The sequence below is a fragment of the Sminthopsis crassicaudata genome, chromosome 2 (genome assembly GCF_048593235.1).
Source record: "Sminthopsis crassicaudata isolate SCR6 chromosome 2, ASM4859323v1, whole genome shotgun sequence".
Taxonomy (NCBI): Eukaryota; Metazoa; Chordata; class Mammalia; order Dasyuromorphia; family Dasyuridae; genus Sminthopsis; species Sminthopsis crassicaudata.
Genome location: NC_133618.1, coordinates 649,020,543 through 649,032,909, shown reverse-complemented (window position 1 = coordinate 649,032,909; position 12,367 = coordinate 649,020,543). Strand labels below are relative to the sequence as shown.

The window sequence follows — 12,367 nt, the reverse complement described above, 5'->3', positions numbered from 1 at the left end:
GGTAATTAAATTCATATGTACAAACTGATATTAGTCTCATGTCTTTGATGCTTTTAAGCATAATAATACTTTAATATATTTCCACTATTTCTTTTTTAACAAGTCTATATTTACAACTGAGTTCATGAATGCTATTCTTATCTCTTTTAGATCACCTGAAACATATACATTCTATTCTAGTCCCTTATTATACAACTTTCTGAGGATACTTTTCTCAAAAGCATTTCTTATAAACAAGAGGCTGTTAGATTCTAATTTCTAATAAATCCTTTTATTCTTTCCATTTTGTAAGTGAGTTTATAAGACCTGAAAGAAATTATTAATCCCAGAATGACTTTTAGAATCACAAACGTTATTAGATTACTACATCACACCATAAGATACAAAATTCTTCAATTTTTAATCATTTAACATGGCCAAAGGGAAAGGCAGATCTCTCAGAATGTCATCTATATCCAGTTCTCCTGGGTAGGCAGGCAGATAATCATCAGGGAAAAGCATTGGAGAGTCAAGCCTAATGGTTTTCTTGGATAGATTGATGAGCTGAAGTTCTTGCTGGTTAAAAGGAGGGAACAATTCATTTGGCTGCTCTTCCCCCTTCATCAATGGAGGTGACTGTATTGGACTTTGATGTTCCTGTGGTGACTGATAAAGAAATAAAGTCAGCTGCTGTACCTGGAAGGTAGCAGTCTGTGACCCTGAGGGTAGGAGGGCTGGTGGCTGCTGGGAGTGTGGCTGCTGCTGCTGACATGGGAACTCCTGAGCACATTGAAAAGTTAGTGGGTGATAGTGTGAGTACAACTGTTCTATTGTCCATCCCTGCTGCTGCTGATGCAATAGGGGCTTCACCTCTCCATAAGAGGAGGTGTGTGCGCCATGGTTCTCTGGCCCTTGTGATTCCTGGTGAAGCCAAGAAGATGCCCACTGGTTGGAGCTTCTCTAGGACACTGGGCAATAAGGTTGAAGTTCAGTCAGTGGCCTCATGGTTTCAGAGGAGCCAAACTGAAGGCTTTGGGAAATGTTATATCCTGAGTAAGCAGCCTTCGTGGTTGAAGCCACACTCCTCTCTATATGGAGCAGCTCCTCCTTAGGCTGCCTTTCTGACTAGGCTTACCTGGTTCTGACCATGAGTCAGATCTGGCTGCAGTTGGTAGTGGAAACTCATCCTCAGGGAGATCATGCTCATGGTGGTTCTCTTTGGGTAACTGACTTGGAGATGATTTTCCTGGACACATCCATTTTCTTGAGTTTGTGGAAGCCAGAGCTGTCCGTTTTTTCTGTTGTGCTGATTGCCTAGCTCTTCGGTTTTGAAACCAAACCTAAGGAAGGAGTGGAAGAAACATGACTCCCATTAACCTGACCTCAAAATTAGCTTTTCATTGTTACCAAAGAGATATGTTTTTGTTTCTTTAAACTGGTATTGATCTTAACTTGACAGAACAAGTGGATAAGACATTTTGTTTTTTGGCAAATCTCTTTATCGGGTTGAAAGAATTTCAAGGGGACATACACTTAAAAAATCACCCCCAAACAATTTCATTTCTTAAGGGCTACATTCCTATTTTCTTTTCTTTTCCAGGTAGACAGATTATCTACCTTTCAGTATGTTATGAGTATTCCCAAGGTTATTGCACACTGCCCAGCACACAGAAAGTACTTAATACATGATTTTTCTTTTTCTTTTTTTTTCTTTTTTATTTTATTTTATTTTATTTTTATTTTTTTATTATATATATATATATATATATATATATTTTATAATATTATCCCTTGTATTCATTTTTCCAAATTACCTCCCCTCCCTCTATTCCCTCCCCCCGACGACAGGCAATACCATACATTTTACATGTGTTACAATATAGTCTAGGTACAATACATGTGTGTGAATATCATTTTCTTGTTGCACAATAAACATTAGAATCCGAAGGTACATGCAACCTGGGCAGACAGATATTAGTGCTAACAATTTACATTCCCCTCCCAGTGTTTCTTCTCTGGGTGTAGCTACCTCTGTCCATCATTGATCAACTGGAAGTGAGTTGGATCTTCTTTATGTTGAAGATTTCCACTTCCATCAGAATACATCCTCATACAGTATTGTTGTTGAAGTGTACAGTGATCTTCTGGTTCTGCTCATTTCACTCAGCATCAGTTGATTTAAGTCTCTCCAGGCCTCTCTATATTCCTCCTGCTGGTCATTTCTTACCGAGCAATAATATTCCATAACCTTCATATACCACAATTTACCCAACCATTCTCCAACTGATGGACATCCATTCATCTTCCAGTTTCTAGCTACAACAAAAAGAGCTGCCACAAACATTTTGGCACATATATGTCTCTTTCCTCTCTTTAGTATTTCTTTGGGATATAATCCCAGTAGTAGCGCTGCTGGGTCAAAGGGTATGCACAGTTTGATAACTTTTTGGGCATAATTCCAGATTGCTCTCCAGAATGACTGGATTCTTTCACAACTCCACCAGCAATGTATTAGTGTCCCAATTTCCCCACATCCCCTCCAACATTTGTCATTATTTGTTCCTGTCATCTTAGCCAATCTGACAGGTGTGTAGTGGTATCTCAGAGTGGTCTTAATTTGCATTTCTCTGATCAGTAGTGATTTGGAACACTCTTTCATGTGAGTGGATATAGTTTCAATTTCTTCCTCTGAGAATTGTCTGTTCATATCCTTTGACCATTTATCAATTGGAGAGTGGTTCGGTTTCTTATAAATTATGGTCAGTTCTCTATATATTTTGGAAATGAGACCTTTGTCAGAACCTTTGTTTTTAAAAATATTTTCCCAATTTGTTACTTCCCTTCTAATCTTGTTTGCATTAGTATTATTTGTACAGAAACTTTTTAGTTTGATGTAATCAAAATCTTCTATTTTGTGATCAATAATGATCTCTAGTTCTCCTCTGGTCATAAATTCCTTCCTCCTCCACAAGTCTGAGAGGTAGATTATCCTCTGTTCCTCTAATCTATTTATTATCTTCCTCTTTATGCCTAAATCATGGACCCATTTTGATCTTATCTTGGTATATGGTGTTAAGTGTGGATCCATATCTAATTTCTGCCATACTAATTTCCAGTTTTCCCAACAGTTTTTTCCGAATAATGAATTTTTATCCCTAATGTTGGAATCTTTGGGTTTGTCAAAGATTAGATTGCTATAGATGTACCCTTTTTTGTCCTTTGTATCTAATCTGTTCCACTGATCTACCGGTCTATTTCTTAGCCAATACCAAATGGTTTTGGTGACTGCTGCTATATAATATAGCTTTAGATCAGGTACACTTAGACCACCTTCCTCTGAGTTTTTTTTCATTAGTTCCCTTGCAATTCTTGACCTTTTATTCTTCCATATGAATTTTGTTGTTATTTTTTCTAGGTCATTAAAATAGTTTCTTGGGAGTCTGATTGGTATAGCACTAAATAAATAGATTAGTTTGGGGAGTATTGTCATCTTTATTATATTCGCTCGGCCTATCCAAGAGCACTGAATGTCTTTCCAATTATTTAAATCTGATTTTATTTTTGTGGCAAGTGTTTTGTAATTTTTCTCATATAATTCCTGACTTTTCTTTGGTAGATGGATTCCCAAATATTTTATACTCTCAACATTTGTTTGGAATGGAATTTCTCTTTGTATCTCTTGCTGTTGCATTTTGTTAGTGATATATAAAAATGCCGAGGATTTATGTGGATTTATTTTGTATCCTGCCACTTTGCTGAAATTTTGAATTATTTCTAGTAGCTTTTTAGCAGAGTCTTTGGGGTTCTCTAAGTATACCATCATGTCATCTGCAAAAAGTGATAGTTTAATTTCCTCATTTCCTACTCTAATTCCTTGAATCTCTTTCTCGGCTCTTATTGCCGAGGCTAGCGTTTCTAGTACTATATTGAATAGTAATGGTGATAGTGGGCAACCTTGTTTCACTCCTGATCTTACTGGGAAAGGTTGCAGTTTATTTCTATTGCATGTTATGCTTACTGACGGTCTTAAATATATACTCCTGATTATTCTAAGGAATAATCCATTTATTCCTATACTCTCAAGAGTTTTTAGTAGGAATGGATGTTGGATTTTGTCAAATGCTTTTTCTGCATCTATTGAGATGATCATATGGTTCTTATTAATTTGATTATTAATATGGTCAATTATATTAATAGTTTTCCTAATATTAAACCAGCCCTGCATTCCTGGAATAAATCCTACTTGATCATAGTGTATTATCTTGGAGATGATTTTCTGAAGTCTTTTTGCTAATATCTTATTTAAGATTTTAGCATCAATATTCTTTAAGGAGATTGGTCTATAATTTTCTTTCTCAGTTTTCGATCTACCAGGTTTAGGTATCAGTACCATGTCTGTGTCATAAAAGGAATTTGGTAGGACTCCTTCATCCCCTATTTTTTCAAATAATTTATATAACATTGGGGCTAATTGTTCTTTAAATGTTTGGTAGAATTCACATGTGAATCCATCTGGCCCTGGGGATTTTTTCCTGGGGAGTTGATTAATAGCTTGTTCTATTTCTTTTTCTGAAATGGGACTATTTAAGCAATTTATCTCCTCCTCTGTTAATCTAGGGAGCCTATATTTTTGGAGGAAGTCATCCATTTCACTTAAGTTATCAAATTTATTGGCATAAAGTTGGGCAAAGTAACTCCTTATTATTTCTCTAATTTCCTCTTCATTGGTGGAAAGATCCCCCTTTTCATTTGTAAGACTATCAATTTGATTTTCCTCTTTCTTTTTTTTGATCAAATTTACCAAAGGTTTATCTATTTTATTGGCTTTTTCATAAAACCAACTCTTGGTTTTATTTATTAATTCAATAGTTTTTTTACTTTCAATTTTATTGATTTCTCCTTTTAATTTTTGTATTTCGAGTTTAATTTTTGGTTGGGGGTTTATAATTTGGTCTTTTTCTAGCCTTTTAAGTTGTAAGCCCAATTCGTTAATCTTCTCTTTCTCAATTTTCTTCAAATAAGCCTCTAAAGATATAAAATTTCCCCTTATTACTGCTTTAGCTGCATCCCAAAGATTTTGATATGATGTCTCATCATTATCATTATCTTGGGTGAAATTGTTAATTGTTTCTATAATTTGCTCTTTCACCCAGTCATTCTTTAAGATGAGATTATTCAGTTTCCAATTACTTTTTGGTCTATTTACCCCTAACTTTTTACTGAATGTAGCTTTTATTGCATTGTGATCTGAGAAGAAGGCATTTATTATTTCTGCCTTCCTACATTTAATTTTGAGATCTTTATGTCCTAATATATGGTCAATTTTTGTATAGGATCCATGAACTGCTGAGAAGAAAGTGTATTCCTTCCTATTGCCATTCAGTTTTCTCCAAAGGTCTATCATACCTAGTTTTTCTAATGTTCTATTTACTTTTTAAATTTCTTTCTTGTTTGTTTTGTGGTTTGATTTGTCTAAATCTGAGAGTGCAAGGTTGAGATCTCCCACTATTATAGTTTTACTGTCTATTTCTTCTTGCAGTTCTCTTAACTTTTCCTTTAGAAAGTTAGATGCTATACCACTTGGTGCATATATGTTTAGTATTGATATGGCTTCATTATTTATGCTACCTTTCAGCAGGATATAGTTTCCTTCCTTATCTTTTTTAACAAGATCTACTTCTGCTTTTGCTTGATCTGAGATAAGGATAGCTACCCCTGCTTTTTTGGCTTTACCTGAAGCATAATAGGCTCTGTTCCAACCTTTTACCTTTACTCTGTATGTATCTCCCTGCTTTAAGTGTGTTTCCTGTAGGCAACATATTGTAGGGTTCTGCTTTTTGATCCAATCTGCTATCCGTCTCCGTTTGATGGGATCGTTCATCCCATTTACATTTACAGTTAAAATTACTAATTCTGTATTTCCTGCCATCGTATTATCCCCAGATTATGCTTTTTTCCCTTGACCCCCCTGATCCCCCTCCCCGATATTTAATTTACAGACCCCCCTTGCGCAGCCCTCCCTCTTTTTTTTTTTTTTTTTTAGGATCCCTCCCCCCTCCCTCCAAGTCCCTTCACTTATTCTCCTTTTCCTTTTCCCTTTTCCTCTCCCCCCTTTTAATGAGGTGAAAGAAAATTCTCTGAAAAACAAATATGTTAATTATTTACTCTTTGAGCCTCTTCTGATGAGAGTAAGATTCACACAATGATTCTCCCCCTCACTAAGTTCCCTCAGATATGGTGTATTTTCTATGTCTCTTCCTGGGATGTAGTTTCCCTCTTTTTATCACTCCTTCCCCTTTTTCTGAACCGACCTCCTTCCCTTTACTACACCCCCTTTTTTTTCTTTTATATCAGTAAAATCAAATTATCCTTGAGTATTTTTTATATACCCACAACAGAGTTACAGTTCTCAAGGGTTCTGTGTACCTTTTTCTGTTTCTCTTCAGTCTTGTGGATGTAGATCAAATTTTTTGTTTAAGTCTGGTTTTTTTCTTAGAAACATATAGAATTCCTCTGTTTCATTGAATGACCATCTTCTTCCGTGGAAAAAGATGCTAAACTTAGCTGGGTAGTTCATTCTTGGTTGCAGTCCTTGATCTTTTGCCTTACGGAATATCAGGTTCCAGGCCCTTCTATCTTTTAATGTGGAGGCAGCCAGATCTTGGGTGACCCTTATTGTGGCACCTTGGTATTTAAATTGTTTTTTTCTAGCTGCTTGCAGGATTTTCTCCTTTGTGTGGTAATTCTGCAGCTTAGCCACAATATTCCGTGGTGTTCTTTTTTTAGGGTCTATTTCAGAAGGAGTTCGATGAATTCTTTCCACATCTACTTTCCCTTCTGTTTCTATTATCTCTGGACAGTTCTCTTTGATAATTTCCTGTAAAATAGAATCTAGGCTCTTTTTTTGGTCATAGTTTTCTGGAAGTCCAATAATCCGCAGATTATCTCTCCTAGATCTATTTTCCAGGTCTATAGATTTTCCCAGTAAGTATTTGACGTTGTTCTCCAGCTTCTCATTTTTTTTGTTTTGTTTGACTGATTCTTGGGTTCTCTGTGAATCATTCATTTCTATTTGTTCCATCCTGACTTTTAAGGAGTTATTTTCTTCTTTCACAGTTTTTAGTTCTTTTTGTAAATGCCCAATTTCGTTTTTAAATGAATTATTTTGCTCTATTGAATTTTTTTCCATTTCCCTAATTTTTTTTTGAGAATTATTTTCTTTTTCCAATTCAGAAATTCTATTTTCTTGAGACTTTTTTATCTTTTCCAATTCAGAAATCCTACTTTCCTGTGTTTTTTTAACCTTTTCTAATTCACTAATTTTGTTTCCCTGCATCTCCTGTGAATTCTTTATTTTTTCCAACTCCAATTTCAGGACGTTGTTGTTCTCTATCATAGCTTCCCTTTCCTTTCCCCGTTTTTCTTCGATCTCCCTCAATTTTTTAAGAGCTTCTTCTAGGAGAGAGTTATGTGATGGGGGGCAGGAATCGTTCCCCTTTAGGTTGTTATCTGCTGATTCTCTGCTGTCAACTTCCTCGGGGTTGGATACCCGCTCTTTCTCTGTATAGAAGGAATCTATAGTTTTTCTAGCTTTTTTGCTCATATTTAAAAAAATGTTTTGGGGTCTGTCCCTGGGGTAGGAAATTATTTACTTCTTTACCAGCTTCCTCCCAGACTGGATGGATGCAGCGGCCCCTGCGCCTGAGCTAAGATAGAGCTCTGGGAGAGAGTTCCCCACCCCCTCCCTGGAAGTGCCTCAGAGGTGATTATCACTACTGTGCTTCGAGGGCGTAGAATAGTGAAGACAGCACGAAGCCCAGCCTATGTGTCCAGGTGGGGAGTGGATGTCTGCAGCAGGTGACGTGAGAAGCCCCTGTGCTCAAACTGGAAGTGTCTGCCAGAAACCGCGGTCCCTAGTTCAAAGGTTCCGCTTCTCTGGGACTTCCTGGAGCTGAGTTCCACTCCCTCCAGCTAAACTAGGCAGTGTGTGTTGCCTTGGGCCATATCCACCCACTTGTCAATCTCTTAACTATTCTCAGGTGGTAGCTGAGGCCACACCCCCTGTTGCCGAGTCTGCTGAGTCACCCCCAGGATCGGGGAAAATCTAATCTGAGTTTTAAAATATTTTGGCTTTCTCTTCTGAACTGCTAAATAATTAGCAGAGAAGAGCTAACAGCCTGTGCCAGATTCCTTTACCTCAGTGGCTTCTCTGATCCCAGAGCCCTTCCCAGCACAATGGGCGCAGTGTGCCCCTACCCCACGGTCTGTGCTGGTCTCTCTTATTCCTCCCCTGAGAACTGACCTTTCCTGTTGAAACTCCAGATTCTCTTCAGCTGGTAAGTCGTGCTTCCAGTCCTTGTGGTATCTATCAGTCCTGAGCTAATTCTGAGACTTAATTTATCTAATTGGTTGTGAGGGAGTGAGGACGTTCACTGAGTCGTGTGTTTCTTCTCCGCCATCTTGGCTCCGCCCCCCAATACATGATTTTTCAATAAAGTTACTGAGGAAATGGAAACTGAAAGTCTTTAAATATTTTAGCCAACATTTTTGTTGTGTGCCTAGCTTTCTTTCAAGCTCAGTTCAAATATTTCTTCCTAAAAGGCCTTTTCTGAGTCCTTCTATTCCACCTGCTATCAGCTTACCTACTTCAAATCTATGAAAATGAGAGTCATTTCTCTATAGGTAAATATGATCCAAAGAAATGAAAAGAAAATAGATACGTTAATGTGCTGTGCTTGGAGTATTTGTCTGGACCTACCATTCTCAAGAACGAACTGGAACTGTGCCCAAAGGGCTGTCTAACTTTATGTATTCTTTGGGTTTAAAAATACTACTACTAAGTCTGTCAACAAAGATTTCAAAGAAAAAGGAAATGGATGGATATGTACTAAAATATTTGTAGCAGCTCTTTCTGTGGTGGCAAAAAAAAAAAAAAAAAAAAAAGGAAATTAAGGGATGCTCATCAATTGGAATGACTGAGCAAGTTGTGATATGTGAATATGATAGAAAACTGAACTATAAGAAATGAGAAATGTGATGGTTTTAGAAAAAAAGGAGGAACAAGCACACTGAAATATAATTTTCCAATTTTTTGTGATATACCTAATATGGAAATATATTTTGTATGATTTCACAAGTATATTTGATATCACATTGTTTGCCTTTTAGTAGGTGGAAAAGTGATGGAAGGGAAGGAAAAGAGGCTTGAACTCAAAATTTGAAAAGAAAAGAATTTTTAAAATAATTCAGAACTTTCAGAGATAAATAGGCACTTTTCAAAGAAACCCAATGTATCAATAAATATCTGTCCAAATCCCAGCTAAAATAACACCTTCTATGTACATGAAGTCCTTCCTGTTTTCTCTTAGTTTTTTTTTTTTTTTTAAGTGATTTGTTCAAGGTTATACAGGAAAAAACTGAACATGTTGCTCATCAGTTAGGGAATGGGTAAATAGTTGTATTGTACTTGTGTTTTCCTACTTGTGTCCTAGGAAATGACAAAACAAGCAGTTTCAGAAAAACCCTGGGAAAACCTGTATGAATTGAAAAAGAATGAAGTAAGTAGAGTCAGAGCATGTGATAAAGTTTTATAAAGGGGAAAAAATACTTTGAAAGATTTGAAAGACCTGTTCAATGTAATCATTATCAAGAATTCTACAACATGGCTTCTTAAACTTTTTCCTTTGATGATCCCTTTTCCCCTCAAAAATTTTTATTCAACCCCAGGTATATAGGCATATAAAATAGGTGTGCAAATCAAAGATTTTCTGATAATAAATCATAATTTCATGATTCCCAAATTCAGATATGATTGTGATCCATAATTTAAGAGGCTTTATTCTAGAGGATGGAGAAAACATGCTGCCCACCTCTTGACAGAACTAATCGACTCAAGGTACAGAATAAGTCATATATTTTCAAGATATAGCTAATGTGGAGATCTGTTTTACTTCATTCATTATTCATATTTGTTTCAAGGACTTTTTTTTTTCTTTTCCACCTGTGGGGGTAGGAGGATAGTGAGAAAGGGAGGTGAAATAAGAGAGGATCTGAATAAGAAAAAAAGGATCACTGAGATATTTTAAAAGAAAAACACAAAGAACAAAGACTGGAAAGAAGCACAGATCAGCAGGTTTACTTTGAAAGCTCTAAATTGAACTGAAAATAATTTTTAAAAGAAAAAAAGTATTCTGTACATTAGAAAGATCTGAGTTCTAATGTGAAATCATCTTTCTATATATGGGAATGCTCATTTTACTAGTATTTTAAGTTCCAAAGGAAAATTAAAACTGAAAACAATGGGGCAAAGTCCATTGACTGGAGAATTAATGAATAAGCTGTGCATATAAATGCTAGTCAACATGGTACTATAAGAAACATCATGAAGAATTCAAGAAAACCTGAAAAACATCAAATGACATCATAAGTCAGATTAATTTCAGAAAAAATGGAATTGAGAAAACTCACAAAAAAGTATATGTCCTTTTTCTTGGTCAAGAGATGGTTTACTTCTAAAGGAGCCATGTTCTATCTATATATGGTCAATATATCCATTTGTTTTGCTTGATTCTCCTTTGTTACCAAGGAAGGTCCCTGTTAATAAGGACAAGAGTTGTTACTGTTCAATGACAATGACTTTTTATTATTAATAAACTATTTGTTCAAAAAAAGGAAACCTAGGATCCCTAACAAACCACAATGAGGGATGTCAGCTAAAACTTTAGTGGATGTATTTGATATATAGAAAAGAGAGACAAGGTGATATGATTTTGTGATAATACACACACACACACACAAACATATGGAGAGATAGGGAGATGCACAGAGAAAAGGGAAAAGAGACAGAGATTGATGACAGAGACAAAGAAGAACAAGTTCTCAAGTAACCTGTATTCGAGACTCATCAATAGTGATCTTCCCTGAAAGTTCTTCTCGTTCTTCTATACCAGGATATGGGTTCCTTTGGAAATAGCTGATAAGAATTCTAAGTTGCTCTTTGTTAAATACTGCACGTTTTCTTCTAATGGATGAGACAGAATTCCGTACTAAGAGAAAGGGAGGAAAAAATTTGGAAAGTTAGTTTATTAGAAATAGGATCATTTCTTTCCTTATTAGTTCAAATTCGGAATAAATGTCTTCCAACCTTATCATAGCACTCTCTTTGGAACACTGGATACAACTATGCCTTTTTCAACTCTCCCTCTCTTGGTTTCCCTAACATGGTTTTCTTCCAACATCTCTTAAGCACATTCTCTACTCAGATCTCACTTTTTCTTCCTCTTTTTCCTCCTTCACTCTTACTAGTCCAGGAGGTTTGTCTTTAGGTTTCTACAGTGTCCATGGCATCTGTTTTCATTTTTTATTCCCATTACTTCTAGACCAATAAAATTTTTCATGACTTCTGGCTTTCCTATGATACTACCATCATAAATAGACACCTTATATTCATACCAATCCAATATATTTGGCACCTAAAAGAATAAATTGTTATAGCTACCCCCTAACTCACACCTCCTCCCCCAAAGAAAACCCCATCGACTCGTGGATTACAGTGGGAAGAAGTCAAACATTCTAATAAGGCTGACTACTAACAAGTGGTATAGTTTGGCACTGAGTACACAGACCTTGTCTTTCAGAGGCAAGATTATTATCAGGTCTTTTTGGCTCTAGAGTCAGATTTATATATAATAAACAATATTACCAGTTTTTTACACTTCTTTTCAGAGATTAATATATATCTATCTGTAATGATCTGTAATTATGTTGGCCTGTCCCACAAAATTATAGTAAGGTATTCCCACATAAATAGAGTAACAGTATATAACCATTTAAAATATAGCATAATATAGTTTACATATTAAAGCAAAAGGCAGTACTACTTCTTTCCTTCTTTCCTTCTTTCCTTCTTTCCTTCCTTCCTTCCTGCCTTCTTTCTTTCTTTCTTTCTTTCTTTCTTTCTTTCTTTCTTTCTTTCTTTCTTTCTTTCTTTCTTTCTTTCTTTCTTTCTTTCTTTCTTTCTTTCTTTCTTTCTTTCTTTCTTTCTTTCTTCCTCTTCCTCCTTTTCCTCCTCCTCCTCTTCTTCTTCTTCTTCTTCTTCTTCTTCTTCTTTTTTTTTTTTTTTTTTTTTTGCTGAGTCAATTGGGGTTAAGTGACATGCCCAAGATCACACAACTAGGAAGTATTAAGTGTCTAAGGCCAGATTTGAACTCAGGTCCTCCTGACTTCATGGCTGGTGCTCTATCGACTACATCAGCTAACTTCCCCCTGCATTTCTGCTTTAACCATCCTTTCTTCCCTCCCTCCCCATTATTAAGGTATGTTACCAAGCCCAAGTTAATCACCTCAACCATCAGCAACTACTTACAAAAGACAGAAAGACAACGAGGAT

At 36.1% G+C, this 12,367-nt stretch overlaps 1 long non-coding RNA gene across 2 annotated transcripts; it reads right to left on the bottom strand.

The window, feature by feature from the left end:
• Window positions 1-520: 520 nt before the first annotated feature.
• On the bottom strand, window positions 521-10,566 carry LOC141553826 (uncharacterized). Of its 2 annotated transcripts, none has more exons than XR_012485662.1 (3): window positions 10,447-10,566; window positions 1,115-1,319; window positions 521-645 (listed from the first exon to the last, which is right to left on the bottom strand). It is a non-coding gene; the product is annotated as an uncharacterized LOC141553826 (long non-coding RNA). The 2 variants fall into 2 exon arrangements; XR_012485661.1 differs by lacking the exon at window positions 10,447-10,566 and adding an exon at window positions 8,282-8,425.
• Between the last annotated feature and the right edge of the window lie 1,801 nt (window positions 10,567-12,367).